Below are 17,063 nucleotides of genomic sequence, written 5' to 3'. Positions count from 1 at the left end.
GCAAATCTTGCTATATTTACCATTACACATGGTGGGCACTGTCAAGGTGAAAGGAGTAGGATCAGCATCTCTGTCTGGTTTGCATGGAAGAGTGAATAATGTATGATAACTTTTATCTTCTCCTGTTTGAATAGGTAATATTTTTACCCTGCCTTCCTCAACATATGGGCATCACTCCTGGGAAAGGAATGACAGTCTGTTAATGTATTTGATCAGACAAGGGAAATAATAGAAAACTGAAACCAAGACTCACATTTGTCATATGTTTGAATTAGTGGAAAGCTGAAGAAAGCAGAAAAATATTGCACGCAGTTCAAATATGAGCAGGATTATTGAATTAGAAGAATATTAATAACATTCATCATTTCCAAACCAGGCTTGTTAATATGTATAATGACTGTCTAAAGAACTGAGGGAGGGAGGATAAAAAGGGGGGGAGGATAAAAAGGGGGGGGGGGCTGGAAGGAAAATCCACACATAGCAACTTACATTTTGTAACATTTTAAAACAGAAGGTTACATCCTCAGCTGGTGTAAAGCAGCACAGCTCCATTAGAATCATTGACTTCAATGGAGTGACACCGATTTATTGAGAGAGCGAGAGCGAGAGAGAGAGAGCACATCATCATGAAGTACCTCAGAGGCTACAATTCAGATTACAAGAAGTCATGTGTGTTATAAGATTCCAGATTAATTCAGCAGCCTTTATTTCTGTCTAGCATTGCAAAGGAAGGAATGGAGGAGTGCTGAATTTGGAGTTTCATGGATTATTTTATCAGAAGAGCTACTTTCCCATAGCCTCAGGACAGATTCATTCCTCTTTAAGTGTGTTGTGAGGCATTAAAAGTCTTACATGGCATCTGAGAACCTGCTGAGAAACAGACGTGGAGGGCAAGCAAAGTAGCTGGAAGCAAAAAGGGCCTTTATTTCAATGTAATCATAGCAACATGCTGTGTTGTTTGATTTATGAAGAAATAAAAAACAGATTAATGCAGAAAGATGCGTGAAGCAAAATGGAATGAAGAGTGTTGATAGGTGATGTGATCTCTAAGTAAAGACATGTTGTACTGGAGGTTATAGATTACTACAAATATTGTTTATTAGCCAGCACATCTGCCACCTACCAGTGGTAGATGGATAATGACTTCAGAACATTTATTTGTATGATACCCAAAACTATCTTGACTGGCCAATCTCCCCTAATGTTTGCAATGGTTTGGGAGACCAATAAGCTTCCTTCCTCACGTTCTATAAAGAGACCCCCCTCCACAGGCTGCCCTTAGGATAACATCTTCAGAGCAGACAGCTGTTTGTATGCTGAGATATCCACATGAAAGCCTCATGCTGGTCTTGAAGTCACATAGAGCTTTTTTTAAAAGAGCCCCCAAAATGGCTTTGTTCTATAAAAGTTTGTTGGCAACTGGCATAGTGGCAGGGCAGATTGATCTATTATGAGTTTAGTTCATTCAAAAGGACCTCTAATTTAGTGTACTGTGGTAACCCATAGACAAGACACTCAGTAAGATTTGGGGCGGGGGCGGGAGGGGAGATTAAGAGATGCACAAATTCCCTCTTGTTATAAAAAAAAAGATTATGCCTGATGCAATGGTGAACAGAGCAAGCATGTTAGGCTGGTGTACACTGCCACTTACTTCGGTATAATTTACATTGCTCAGGGGTGTGAATAATCCACATCCCTGAGTGACATAAGTTACATTGACCTAAGCGCTGGTGTAGGCAGCTTCTTCCACCGACACAGCTACCACCGCTCATGGAGGTCAAGTAATTAAGTCGACGGGAGATTGCTCTCTCCCATCGGCTTAGAGCACTTTCACCAGATGCGCTACAGAGGTGCAGCTGCATCAGTGCAGATGTGCTGCTGTACAGCTTCTAGTGTAGACTAGCCCTTAGTGAAAAGAGCTGAGTCCAAGGAATGGGGGGTCTGATTCATTGTTGCTCTGCACCTTGTACATAGTCATTTGAACCAGGGCAAGATGAATGGATGTCAAGTGGGTGCCAAAGGCTATCAAATCAGAATGGCAACAGATCATGGGGAATATTAATTCAGCAAAATATTCTCAAATGCTGAAGAAGGCTGAAGGCTTACATGTTACAGCAGGCATGAGGAAGTGACCTACTAAAAACCAGGAAGTTTTGCTGATTTCCTAATGCAAAAGTGCTCATTCTGAAGTGGTTGGTTGGTTGTGAATTTCAGAAATGACCTAAGGGAGTTTATATGGCTAAGATAATAATAATATATAATAATTACATTTATTAGGTGCTTATCCATCAAGTGATGCCCTAGGCACCCTATACAATAAAAATATAAAAGACAACCAAGTAGGAAAACATAAAAACAAATCAATGTGCTATGCTGAAGGCCTCTGAAATAGAAAGGGTTTAAAACTCATAAGAAGGGCTCTCCTTGAAGTAATTTTAAGGTTGAAAGGAAGGGCATGCCACAGAACAGAGTCTCTTGAGGCAAAGATATGAACAGTTCTCATGTCTGCGCAAACCCCATACTCCAGCGCTCCTTTGCCTCCAGAGATTGGGACAGCACATAAGAAACCAGAAGAACAGGGAGATGTCCCACCTTATAAAGACTGAAACTGTTACAACCAAAGCATTCAAGTCAGTCTTTGCCCACACAGGCAGCCAGTGAAAGGAACATAACAGATGGGCAACGTCTCTGCTGCTCACGCCCAACCACATCCCCTTGCTGCACACTGCTCTCGCGTGAGCACAATGCATTGCAGCAATCAGATTGTCATGTCATAAAGACATGCATCATGCACATGAAAGTTAGGGACACAGGTTTGCAATATTTTCAAAGTAGCAAAACGCTACCAAGGCCACGACTGAGGCCTGAACTCCCATGAATCCATGATAAGCAATGCCCAGGCTCCAGTCCACACGCATCCCCTTCAGTGATTCCACAAAGATGACTGGTCAGACTATGAAAAGCCTTTTCCTAGATGACCCACTGAGTGCAAATTAAGAAGTTTTGTGTGTTGCAAATGCCAGGGTCAGTCTCTAACCCATTTTAAGGGGTAGAATATCATTGGCACTTAAAATGTTCTTCATTTCATCCTGTGTATGGAGAGAAGGGTTTGGTTGGCCAAAACCACACACTTTTGGAGACACATTTGTCCCAATGAAGGTATAAGATGTGATTCTGGCTTGCCTTACCCCTTGTGGGCAAATTGGCCCACTTGAAGGCAAAGGAAGTTTTATCATTGGCTTCAATGGGCCAGGATTTCACCCCCAGTTTGCAATATGCTAATACTATCCTGGTCCAATGAGTGAAGGGAGATGCTTTCCTTCAGGTTTAAACCATAGAGACATGATGTTTAAGAGTATGTGACTGGAAATTTTCTCTGTGGTATAGATATTCTGGTTCTGAGACAATGGTTAATGGGCAAAGCTTAAGAGTGGCTAGAAAAGCTGTTATCTGGATCACTGATCCACGTTAGTCCAGTGTGTGAGAAATGATTTATATGATAATGTTCCAAGAAATCTATTTAAAACAAAAAAAGACAAAACTGACTTTCCGGTGGGGCTGATTTTAATCTAGTTTATCTGAACTGTAAATGAGCTATCGAAGATAGCTCCCCATTAGTGGGAATTACTGCAATAGGCTACCCCTATACTTCACTGGATATCTTCTCGACAATCTCCTGATCTCTACAAATTGTTGGTAAGTGCTGCGTTAAACCAGCTATCATCCATCTTGGCTCTTACTACAGTAACTCAAACAGATGTCATTGCAGCAATGGTGAGAAGACAGTAAGCCTTGGTTTTAACTGAGGACTGTACCAAACTGTGACAATAATATAAAAGTGAAAACATATTGACTAGAAATGATTGACATTTTTTGTTTGAAACTTTTTTAAATGGCCTTTTATCTAAAATGAAGACTTCCACTTTTTGATTATAAAAAATCTTTTCTTTTATCAAACCAGAAATCTTGAATTACCTTTGTTTTCCCCCCCTTTTTCCATCTGTTTTAATTTTTTATTCTTTTCTGCCATTAAATGCAATAGAATAAATGATGGTTAGAGTTGATTTGCTTTTTCACATTTTCCCCTGTTTTTTTCCCCATTTTTCTTATTCTACTCTGCAACTTTTCAAAACTTCCCTCAACTCTGGAAAAGTTACAGATTGGCAAAAGGCAGAATGACACTCTGTCACTGTACTAAAGTTAGCATAAGAAAAGGTCAAATTAAAAGACAACCACCACCAACCCTGGCCACCATACATGTTATTACATTCAGTTGGGAAGAGCGGAGGGGGAGGGGAGGAAGGAGAAACTGGGATAAATGGAGGAAAAATCAAAATTACAAATATAAAAAAATACAAAAAAAATCAGAAAAAATTCAAACAATGAAAAATTATTCTATTTCAAATCCTGTGAACTGGAAACAATGTAGTCTCTTCCATTTTTCAACCAACTCTAGTATTGACATATGGCCCTTTCTCTATGGCTTCCAAAAGCTGTATATGCCAATATGTGGTTTGCTTAAACTTTTGATGCTAACAATACAGTTCTTATTTCACAAATTACAAACCTGGTCACTGTTATTCTTCCTTTCCTTCCAGATGACCCACTGTCACACTTCCTTCTCTGAAACTGGGGTGGGGGGTGGGGGGAGAGATTACTTTGGCTATGATTCAGAGGGCTAGGGTACTGTAATCCTCAGGACCCTCAGATGTTACACTTGTAAACTCTTTAGTTCTTTTTCTTTATAACAACTTGTCTATTAACAGCTCATTCAATGGAGAAGGAGGAAGAAGCTAGAGAGAGCTCTTCGGTATTGTTCAATAATAACCCTAGTTTTCTTGGAGTGGCAGCCAATACTCACTCGACATTGTTTGTCAGTACATGTTGTTTTGCTGGATAATAGCTTTGGTCTACACTAATGCCTTGTAACAATGGACTGGGGATATGAGTCTTCCCAGTGACATAGCAAAGACAGAAAAAATGGTTTGTCAAATGCATGAGCACATAGGTGTGAGTATCTTCTGACCCGGTGTAAACCAAATCAAAGACATTCACGAGCTTGAAAGAAGCAGAGCAAGAGGAACTTCTCCCTGCCATACAGAACAGTTCAAAATCGGCAATTGAAACGACTACGGGCGTTGGTGCTCGGGTGAAAACTGGAGATCAGAGAATTTTGGAATCGCTGAAGTTTGTGATGTAATTTCCCCATTACCCATGTATTGTAGTCCAAGACTAGCCTACCTGCTAAAGAGAGCGCCCTTGGTAGCCCCAAGGAGAAATATACCAAGGCTAGTTACAACCTCCCACCACCATCAGAGGCTGCCCACATTTACGGAAACTGGACAAATGATGAACATGTTAATCAGCTGAAGGATAATTGAGAATACAGTAGATGGTATCCCTGCAGCTGACAATGTGCAATGGCAAAAGCCTGCTCAGACAAGGTTGTTCTCCCTTTGTTTTGCTATGCTAATGCGGGCGAGTGACATGCCAGGAAGCTGCCACACCCTGAGGGTTTCTAAATTATATTTTAAATCTCAAGCATTTTCTTAACTCGGGGCTGTTTCCCTCGTTTGTCTTCCCCTTCCTCAAGGAGCTGTCCAGGACGCCAGCAAGTCCACTAGAGCTTAACCTTGTCTGATACACAAATCTCCCCTCCCCAAACCCCAGCTCGTCCCCTTACTTTAAACTGGATCCATTCACAAAAGAACAGATTGGTTGAGAATGCTGGCTCTTTGTCCCCAAAGCTGCGTTATCTCACAGGCAAACTGCAACAGCTGCACGTTACAGAGCAATCAAGTTACAAAGAGTTGGATTTATGAAATAGAAAAGCTCCTTCATTTAAGCAGAGAGACTCCCCCTTGTGGTGAATACGCCGTGGTAGGTTCAAAAAGATACTAGTGGTCTCAACTACCTAGAATGCCTATAGTGGGCAGGCTGGCAAGTAAGCAGCGATCCTACCTAAGAGTGGGCCTAGGAACACACCCAGGTTCAGAAGTAGCCCACATTTTAAAATTAGTTTGGCCCACATGAGAACAATGGTTTTAAATTTTATTTTATTCAGTAAAAAAAAAAAGTGTAACCTTTTCCTGTAGAATGACAGGTTTCAGAGTTGCAGCTGTGTTAGTCTGTATTCACAAAAAGAAAAGGAGGACTTGTGGCACCTTGGAGACTAAGCAATTTATTTGAGCATAAGCTTTCCTGAGCTACAGCTCACTTCATCGGATGCATTCGATGCTTATGCTCAAATAAATCTGTTAGTCTCTAAGGAGTTCTTTTCCTGTAGGTATATTTTAGAAGAATTATGGGGTCTCATATTGTCATTTGAATTAATTAATCTTACAACGTAACTTTCAACTTCCCATTTTTAAAATTTCCTACTTTGAAAGCTGACACCTTTAACAGATGATAAAGTAATTCTATGTGCATGGATTTCACTTGCTGTTTTAAAACCTGGATCTGCAAATGTCACTTGGAATAACAGGACAGTGGGAGGCTCTGCCCGCATTTATGTTCTATCTCCCTTTCAGGTATTTGTATTAAATATTTCCTCTTGGAAGCCTAGTTATCAGCCCCGATTAAACTATTTTGTCCTTAATATTAACTCAGCATCTTTTAAACATTTCTTTAGCTATCTATCCTATATTGTAAATAATTTTTGTTAAGATTTGCGGGGGGAGAAGTGAAAGACCTTTTTTGTTTTAAAGTCAAATGGCAAAATTCTGCAGTTAGTGACACTAGTATGAATTTAATTTGGGTGAAGTTACTTCAGATTTACACCAGTACAAGAGCAGATTTGGCCCCAAAAATGTTATTGTTTTGTGTGATTTAAACCTCCCCTCTGCCCCCCTCCCATCCATCAAAATAAAACAGATGTTAATATTTTTAAGCTGGTTGGTACTCAGGATGATCACTACATTTTTGTGAAATTTGGTCACATCCCTATTTGATTCAATGACATTCAAGACCAAATTCACACCCAGTGTAAGTGGTGTAACTCTGTTGAAATTAATGTTGAGTCATTTAGGTTACTGGAGCTGGGGCCAGCTACAGTAGGGCTGTATTTGTCCTTTCATTACAAATGCAAATGAAAAGCTGAATGAAAATCAATTTGGTTGCATTAGGGAGGTATGTTGACAGGAAATGGGAGTACTGCCTGCTTTCCTTCTGGGGCTGCATCTTGTCACTCTCAAGAAACTTTCTTTATACCAGGTGTGGAGTGACATTGATGGACTCCAGCCAAAATGGTACACAGTCCTTTTCAGGGAGGATCATCCCCATGACACTGATCTTTGACAGTAAAACAGGGGGAAATAAAAGGATAAAATTAGGGAATCCAGAGGACTCTTAATGCAGAACTGTCAAATCATAATAGCCTAAATGTGCATTTGTTACCTATCTAGTCTATTGATGCCTATGGGGATGTACCAACTATGGAACTGCCCTGATGTCGGTGTGCATACTTTGAGTATCCCATTTGATTCCTTTCCTTGGAGGGATTGTTAGCTCATTCACTTAATGGGGTACTAGTGGTGGAATCCCTTTCCTTTTTAATGGGGTGTTGTTAGCTAATGTACTGTATGTCACAAGGATCTATTTCAACAGCAATTTCTAAACACACAAACCTAGAGAAATTCACATAAAACTACATCTAAGTCACTGGTAGTTTTCAGAGTAATCCCAGGTGCAGGGAAATTCACAGAGAAGGCAGAGAAGGCTCAGTCACAATTGGGCTGAACTCTGCCGCCTGCATTTCTCGACTGCAGCACTGAGATCTAAATCCCCCAGCCAGATCCACAGGCCAAATACCAGATGAGTGCTTATCACGGTGGCAATACAGAAATGTTTCTCCCAATGTGTGCTGCAGTGAAGGACTTACAGCATCTGCCCAACATGTTCCTGATTCATCTTTGCTATGCAATCATTTGCACATTGCAAAATGGTGCAGGATTACTACTGGCCCAGAAAAGTACATCGGACCATGAGCACAACTTTCTCAGCTGTGGAACGCTCCCGAGGTCTGCCAGAGACCTCTTTTAGGACAGCGCATAAGGGCCATTTATTTCACCAGCCTTATCAGTGACCATTTTGGGGAGCCCCTCTTTTGTTTTAATCTTTTATGTAAATGTGACGGTGCCTTTTCTTCCCTGTTTTGGTGGGGCAAATCCTGACATCCCACCTCAATCTTCACAGAAACAAATTCCCCCTCGAAGACTTCAGTTGAGTCCTGACTTCAAGGGCACTTTGTTTCAGTACAGACTGAATATAAACTAAAGACAGGATTGCGTCCCACAAAACCTGTGAATTGTCCCCGTTTTATTCTGGTGGGTTGCCTTGCTTGAGAGCTATTGTGTTTGCCCTGGTACCAGACCCTTCGGTTCTGGTTGGTAACCTATTTGGCTTGGTGGAGCTTTATTTCTGATTCCAATGTGCTGTATTGATTTTATCAGACTGCACTTAGGTGATGTCCAGCAGGCACCTTATTACTGTAAATAAAATGTGATAAATAACTTGGCTTTATTTCTGCTTTTAAAGTGTCTGGCAGCAGCCACCTCCACACTTAACTAAGGATCAGATGCTATTACTGCCAGTCTCCCACAGGGCAGCTGTCCAGATCTAACTGGCTTGTGCATCTGTGACCAAATGTGATCTGTCAGAACGTGGTGCTCCCATCCTGCCCGTGCACATTCCACATTACCCCAATTTACATCCTTCCTGGGCTCTCGCTTTAGTGGTAACTCAAATAGCAATAATAGGATATAATCCCAGCCCTGATTTTTCTCCCCAAATTTGACTGTTCCTCTGCTGGCACTGCTCTGTCATGGCTTCTTGCTCCCCTTGATTCTGAAAGATATTCAACCTGCTTGGAGTTTACAAGAGGGATCTGCTAGAGTGACTCAGAAATCACTACCCAGCCTCTTTATGCAGGATGGGTCCCTATAGCTATCCTGCATCCCTAGGCAGGGTGCTAAGGTTGCCGACTCTGTTATAGGGTAGTTGAAGTCGCCTGTGTATCTGGAGCTTATTACAGGATTGAGGCAGGTGACAGGACCTCCACTGGGTGGTGTTATAGGGCACCTGACTGGATCCCAGCCCCCTTATATCAATCTCATTCCATCTCTTAATTTAAAAAAAGCATCTTAAAGCCTTTTATTCTCAAGGTGGGGGCTTTTCAGGCTGATTGCTATTGGCCCTGTAGGCTAGGGTTGAAGGTCAAATGAGGGCTAGGGTTCAAATCAACAGCACCAAAATCTCATCGCTCAAAGCAGTGGAAAATTCACAATATCAACTGATATCAGGAAATTTCCACTATCTCAGGCTGTGATTTCCTGCCATGACGTGCAAGATTCTAGCCACCTCTGAACTAGAAAATAGACTTCATTCCAGTGATTGATCCAATACAGGCCCAAAGTTAGAGGCATGGGTTCAGAACCAGGTATTCAGATACAACCCTCCACCCCTACCTCTACCCCAGCACCCCAAAATTTGAAGGTGTTCAGATTTGGAGGTACTGTGCTGGGCCCATCTTTGCTCTAAGATATATGCATGTAATAAAAATTACCTTTAAAAACAATTGTTATTGCAAAAATATACCAATACATTTTAATTAGGTAATCCAAACTCTGTTAAACAGAGTTGTGAATATTACTGTAAATATGTTATGAAAACAAGTAATTAAAAATAGTCAAAATAATGAGTAAAAATAATATGCCAAAAAGCACATAAAGAGTAATCAAGCAGAGTGAAACTGAATTAGATTAGTTTAAGTCAGAAGCTCAAATACAGAATATTGTATTTTTTTGTGTTTGGAAGAGTAATGCATGTTGTGAGAGGGTGTTTTGAACTTAATTAAAGAATAATCTATGTACATAACAGTCGTACTGTGCAAATAAATGTACTGAAGCAAAATAAATATATTTTGAGAAATGAATGACGATCAGTAGTTTGTTAATTAATTAGAACAAAGTGAGAAGTCTAAATATTCAACGCAAATAAACGAATAAGGACAGGCAAAACTCGCCTTAACATCTACTGCTCTCTCTCACTCTACTCTTTGCTAATGGTTCTGCTCACAGCTTTTGATATCTTGTAGCACTGTTGCTTACTCTCATGATTTTACCTCAGCTCTTGTCATGCTTGGTGTTCTCCATGAGACCCAGCTTGGGGAGCCCTGTAATTCTGGGAGAATCTTGGCTTTCATTTAAAAAAATACAAAACAAAAGTAGTTCCCAGCCCACATAACTGTGGGGAGAAGCTTGAAAAATGTGAGCCCTGTAGGGTCAAATGCCAGAAGGCAAGTAAAGGAAAATCAGAATGTAATATTGGCTTCCAAAGTGTCTGACGCATGATTTTTTGGGGCTAGCAATACTGGTGTGGTACGTGTGTATGTAACATCAACAGATGCTATTCGCTGGCGGGCGGGATTGAACCTGGGACCTCTGCAGCTAAAGGCACTAGCTTCTCCTTCATGAGCTAAAAGCCAACTCGCGGCCTTTTAGCTAAGGCTGTAGCAGACTCATTAATCTCTCAGTGGTCTTGGTGACACTAGAGGGGGACAGAGCACCACACCCAGGAGGTGTGTGGGTTACCTGGAATGTAGATTCCAGTAATAGAATCTCCTCACTGGCAGGGAGAAAAGTCCACCCTTCACAGCTACACAGCATGCCCTGGAGCAGTGATTCTCTGGCTCTTTACCACCCAGCATGTAATGAAAGCAAATGAGCTCAGGCCCCCACCTTCCCATGTGGTAGAGGCAATATCCCTCTATATCAGCTACTAACAACATACTAGGACCCCTAGGTCTCAAACATTGTAACAGCCTTTACTGGGACACCCTCCAGTGGGAGGGAGGAGCTGGTTTCTGTGCACGGGGCTTATGCCGCTGGGGGAAGACTGACCCAAAAGGAAGATGGAGAGTGACCTGTGAGTCCCTCCAGGGACATAGGAGCTACAAGGAAGAATGGCTGGAGGGACAGGAAATCTGGAGGAATCCCTAATTCCCCCCCACATGCATCTGTTTCCTCTTATGTCCCTGTCTCCCTTCCCTGCCTGATGGCAAGACCATGATGCCCTTACTTCCTCCACCTCCCCCACCAGCTCCTGGTGGGCTGGGAACCCCTGGCTGCTGATGGAGAATAGACTTGGTTTTCCTGCCCTCAGTTTTGGCCTCACAGCAGAAATTTGCATGTTCTTGTAAATAAGAAACAGACAAACAATCGAGGCCCCAGCCATGCACTGCCCAAGCCCCAGCGCTGAGGCCAGAGCCCATAGTTGCCCTAAAGGATCCCCCATTAAAAGGTGTGAGAGCAGGCAGGGCAGAGACAGTTTGGGAGATGTGCTACTGAGTAGCCCCTTTCCCCACCCCCCAGGGCACCTCCCCAGCACCTAGCACTGCTGGCGGCAGAGCTCTTGCTCAGTTTCCCGGATGCAGTATGCTTTTCTCCGCAGACAAGAGCAGCCAAAGTACACATCTCCGTTTCCCATAAAATGGCAAGTGCACCTGCATCCCTGCCATATGCAAGTGATGAGGGGTGGGGTGATGGGGCGCGGGGGGCGGGGTTGGAACTGGTTGGTCCAAAGATGAATGGCTCCCGATTGGACCTAACTCATTAATGATTGCTAGAAATGGTTGATAGGGTGGTACTCCCCATAGAGAGATTTGCAGGGTCAAAGTTGAAAGATGCAGCAGATTTGGGGTTAGTTTCGTATAGCTAGGACTATCTGCATGTACCATATTTCTATATAATGTTATGCTGTGGCTTTATTGACTGAGAAATCATGTCTCTCCCTTTCATTTGCACATGGAGGGGTGCCATTGTTGAGTTGCTAAATTTCAGGAATCCATTTATCAAAGCAAGTGAGAATCTCTTTGGTCTTGGCATCCTCTGGCAAACAAATTACCACTATGTTCCTTGCAGAGCCCAACTTAGTTTATAATCCATAGCCCTCTGTCCTTGTGCAAATAACTTGTACTGCCTATCTACACGCAGCCCATCCAGTCTTCCAGAAGCTTTATATTTATGCCTGTCTATATGGGTTGTGTCTCCCCAGCATACATATTTCTTTTTAGGTTCTTATATGGTGACCATCACCATGGTATCTGGCAATGACCTACTGCTTAGCATTCATATGTCTACAGTGAGAGTTTGTCCTGTTTAACTTCTGGGGTCACTGCTGTGGTCTTCAGCATGTGTTTTTGAATTAATAGCCTCCAGCAACCTTCCTAAGGAATTCTCTCTCAGGCTGGAACAGCATCATCCCATTCCTCCAATGAGGTTCCCAAAGACAGGTGGTGCTCTTACGTTATGAAGCCAGACATTTTCACTTTAAAAAATTACGATGCTGCTGTTTATTTTTAGATGCTGGCCTTCTTGCTCCTGTAGGTACAACCCCATAGGCCTCCAGAGATGGAGCCTAAAAAAAAAATATCCCATTTTTGTGCTCAGTTAAAATCAGCATATTGTAGACCCATTGAGCAGGCTAAGCAAGCATGAGTGCTGGGGAGCGCTCAGTCTCTGTTGCGCATCGATTCTCTTTGGTGGCAAGCTGCACCCTGCCTCTCCCAAGACTTTTAACCCTCACAGCACCAGCAGGCATAAGCCCTCCCAAACCCCCTTTTCCCTCCTTCGCTCCTTTCCCCACACTGCAATGCTGCCCCTCCCCCCGGCAGGCCCCTAGGCTGAGATCCAGAACACATCACCTGTCTAGCGGGCCAGTGGTCTCTGCCAGCCAGTGCACACTGAGCCCTGGCAGCTGATTATTATTAACTTTTTGTAACCCTGACTTATGTCATGTGACTGGGGTCAGACACACTAAAGAGTAGTCAGTCTCTACAGCACTCCAGCGTGTGTGTCCCCCCTTTATTACAATCCCCACCCCTCTGCTCTCCCACGCCACCGCCTCCATCCTAGTTCTTTGCTAATGCTGGACTAACTTCCCAGCATGCCCTAGGAGAGGTGCAACACAGCAGGAGAACAGGGTGAGGATGGATGTGGATTGAAAGGGGGCAGTTCAGGCACAGAGATATTTGCTCCTCCTGGAATCCATCACCTAGTCATGCACCCTGGGGTCAGAAACGTGCTCTCCTTTCCAGCACAGCACTTGCTGATGGCTTTGCAAACACCTCCTAACATAATGACAAGTCCTGAGGATAAGGTACACCTCAGTTTCCTAAGGGGCATAAAATAAGACATCTGGCTTGTAAATATGTATGTGTTCACAAGGCATAACCCAGAGAGAGCATGTCGTCCTCAAACAATATGTTGTTTCTTTAGTATAAAATAGCCTACATTGCCTTTCACTGTCATTTGGAATTGTATTCGATACATAGTTGATATTACTTCAGAATCAGATTTTAAGGATATTCAAATGAATTGGGTCTGGTGAATTAACTAGAAAGGAGTTTAACACATTCAATAATCCTTCCTCTCTGCCATTTTCCCAGTTTTAGTGTTAAAGGTACCCCTCCTCCCCTGCTGTCATGGCATAATCAATTGCTAACTTATCTCAGCTGGAAGGTAATTTTACTTTTAACATTTGAATAGTTGCATTTTTTCAGATGATTCTGTAATAGGTGGAGTTTTTTGTCATTGTTTCAGAGCTGCATATGCCAGGGCTAACTGGGCTCCCTCCTCGGATTCTGATGGTCAGTCACAAGAGGTCTGAATTTTCAGGGTGGACTATTTAGAGGACCCAATTTTGTCTTGTTAAAGGTGATCCTTTAGGGTGAGATTCAGAAGTGGCTAAGGGTACCTGAATACCTTTGAGAATCTGGGTTTAAACAATTTAGGATAACATTTCCCATTGCTTTTCTGTGGGATTTCAGCTCCTAAATCACTTGGCACTTTTCAAAAGTCCATCCTTCATAACAAAAGTCCCAGTCCGCGCTGGGAGCTGTGTGCACAGACCTCTGCTGTTCACTGGATTCTGTGTGAGCAGCACCATGCACCCCGTAGCAGGTGAAGGCAGGAGTCCACTCCCATCGTTCCAGTACAGGATCAGGGCCTTACTCACTGAATTTTTGTTGACATGTCTGGTTTTCACACATTCATGGCCAAGCTAGTCTTTTTTCCAACCATGCTTTTCCTTCTCTCTTTCTCTACTCTCTTTTTTTTTAAAACAGGTGAAACACTAAGGATTAGAGCTTTAATTTTCACTTTAGGAAAGCACTGTGAACTAACGATAATTTTATAATCACTTTGGTGGGAAAATAGGACAAAGGTTTAACTTAACCCCTTCCTAGTGAATTATCAGGAACCTTGTTGCTGTCAGGTATTGGCCTATGCTGGATAAGATGCCAAACTGAGGAAGTGGTTTATGCCCTGTCTGCCCACACAACTCAATGTAGTATCATGGCCTTAAGTTTTATCCAGCCTAATTGACTTAAGGCATAGGAAGAAGCATCCCTTTACTACACCTCATTAAAACAATGCCAGTCCAGGATCATGAGAGGAAAAACCAGCACAGTATTTTTGCACTAGTTTAAAATATAGCCTAGGTGGTATTTTGACAATCGTTTTATGATTAGGTCTCTGAGGCTCAGTGGAAATTTACAATTGTTTAGCAAAGATATAGAAACAGAAACTTTTTAAATGCTTCAGAGAGTCTCATACTCATTATTTGATATACCAGAGGGCTGTCCACAGTTTCATTCTGCTTTGCAATACTGTGTAATTAATTTGCAGTGGTGTTTGATTTTTATATAGCATTTAAAATGCATTTGGGACTGGTGAAAGGTGTAGGATTGGCGGTGATAGAGAAAGAAGTTACCCGCAGAGCTGATCCATTAGGCAACCTTGGGCAAGTCAATTTACCGCTCCACGTCAACATCTGTAAAATGGGTATAATAATACGTACACACCTGTTGTTGCGTCCCTGTTAACGGGAGAGTTACTTAGGTGAGTAACAATAACACCTAGCTCCTATAGAGGGCTCTTCCTCAGTAGATCTCAAACCACTATACAAAGAAGGTCAACATCATCAGCCTCATTATACAGATGGGGAAAGTGAGGCGCAGAGTTGAAGTGACTTGCCTAAGGTCACCCCCCAGGCCCATGAGAGAGCCAGGAATAGAACCCATGTCTCCTGAGTCCTAGGTCTGTGCACTAGCTAGGGAGGTGGGATGACTGATTTTTGTTCAGGACACAGGCTGCCCCTGCTCTTTTCTTCTGGGGGAGGTGAGAGAAGAAAGGAGCCAAATTCTCTCTGAGCTGACGGACTGTGTCTAGCTGTATGCTCCAAAGGTTATAATCAGAAAACTGGCTGTGCTTTCCCATTTTGATTCTAAGTCCTGTTTTATGTTTAAAGGAAACATGTCCTAGGGCTGTAGTCACTGCATGAAGAGACCTATAAATGAGCTTTCTTGAACCCGCATTTAATAATCATTTAAAAAATAGCATGTCTACAAGGTCCCATTCAAGCAGCAGGCCTGCTAATTTCATACATAAAGCATTTGCAAACATTAGCCTTATCTCCTCAAGTGCCAACAGCAAACTTGCTGGGAGTTTTAGAACTAGTGCTTGCTGAGCAAAAGATGTCAGAGGGATGGGTAAAGATCATCATCATTTAGAGCATAAACATTGAAACGATGTTTTATGAACAGAATTCATTCTCTTAGGCCCTGATCCTGCAAACACTTATGCCTGAACTTAACTTTACTACCATGAGTTGTCTACTCATGATAGTAGAATTTAAACACATGCTTAAGTGTTTGCAGGATTGCAGCCTTAGGCAGAGTAAAACAAGGGTGAACATCAGCAGCAGCAGATTCTGTCCCTAAATTAACATGCCTGTCAAGATAACTGTTTCTGTTTTATTAGTATCCCCTATGTGGCCCAAATATTTGGCCAACCCCATCTTTTTTTTTTAATTTGTCAACCTCTCGAAATGTTAAAAGTGATTCCTTCCACGGAGTTAGTTGGTTTCCTCTCTTTACAGGGATTCTAGGAACTCGCATGGCTTAGTTAAGTCACTTGAGTTAAGTCACTTGTCTGCGTAAATAGTCTAATACAAAATCCTATTGCCCTCAAATCTTGATATACTTAAGCAAAATAATACAGCTCCCAGGGTAGGAATAAAGTATGTTTGTGAATTATCAATGGAAATAAGGAGGATTCATTCCTGCAACAGCTCAAAATTAAATGCACATCAGCTATTAGTTCCCAAACATAAAACATACTTTTGGAGTACATTTTTTCCATGTAATTCTCAACTCATCTGAAAAATGATAAGGTATTTGTACCAATGTAGGATGTGATCCTGCACACGTTTACTCACATTTAGCTTTACTCACATTAGCAGCCAAGCATTTGCCAAACGTTAGTCCTCTTTGATGCCATAACCAACATGCTGTGGATCCAGGATTTTAATGTCAATGAAGGGACAGATTCTCCGCCGGGGTGCTCATGCACTGAACGCAGTGAGAACTGGGTATGGCTCTCAGGACAGAGACTGCCTCTAACAGAAAAGCTGTGTTGTTCAAGCATCACAAAAATCAGCACCCAACAGGTGAAAGGGTCATTGTGCAGTGCTGTGAACTACCTTCAGCTTCTTCCTTGTTGGAGTCACCTATCTCCTCCTCCCCAGTCCCCAGCTGTCATACCATGCATTGGGGGTCTGTCCCTGGGAATCTCCTGGGATGTCCTATGGTGGGTGGTGCCTTCACCAGTGGCCACAAAGTAGCTGCGACGGTGCCTGGGTGTGCACTGGCCCATTGTGGTTGTTCTTCCTGTCATGTTGGCTGGACGCTCTGTATTGTCTGTCTGACGGCTGTGATATATCTTATTATGGGATGGATGGCTACCCTCAATTAAAACAGTGACAGATTACCTCTTTGGTCTCACAGAGACCTTCTTTTTTTCTATTGGATGCACCCATTTCTCACTTAAACCCATCCTCCACCAGAGGCCACTAAGCTCCTCTTACGTCCATCCCAGGGTGTGTTGTTAAGATCGGCTCAGGAAGATGCTGTTAAGGAAGCCGTTCGCAGTGTAACAATAGCTTTATTGAACCTACACATTCATGAACAAAACCACATACCCTAGTCTTATACACCAGTAGATAGT

This window comes from Caretta caretta, chromosome 7 (assembly GCF_965140235.1).
Source record: "Caretta caretta isolate rCarCar2 chromosome 7, rCarCar1.hap1, whole genome shotgun sequence".
Classification (NCBI taxonomy): domain Eukaryota; kingdom Metazoa; phylum Chordata; order Testudines; family Cheloniidae; genus Caretta; species Caretta caretta.
This window is presented reverse-complemented; position numbering follows the sequence as displayed.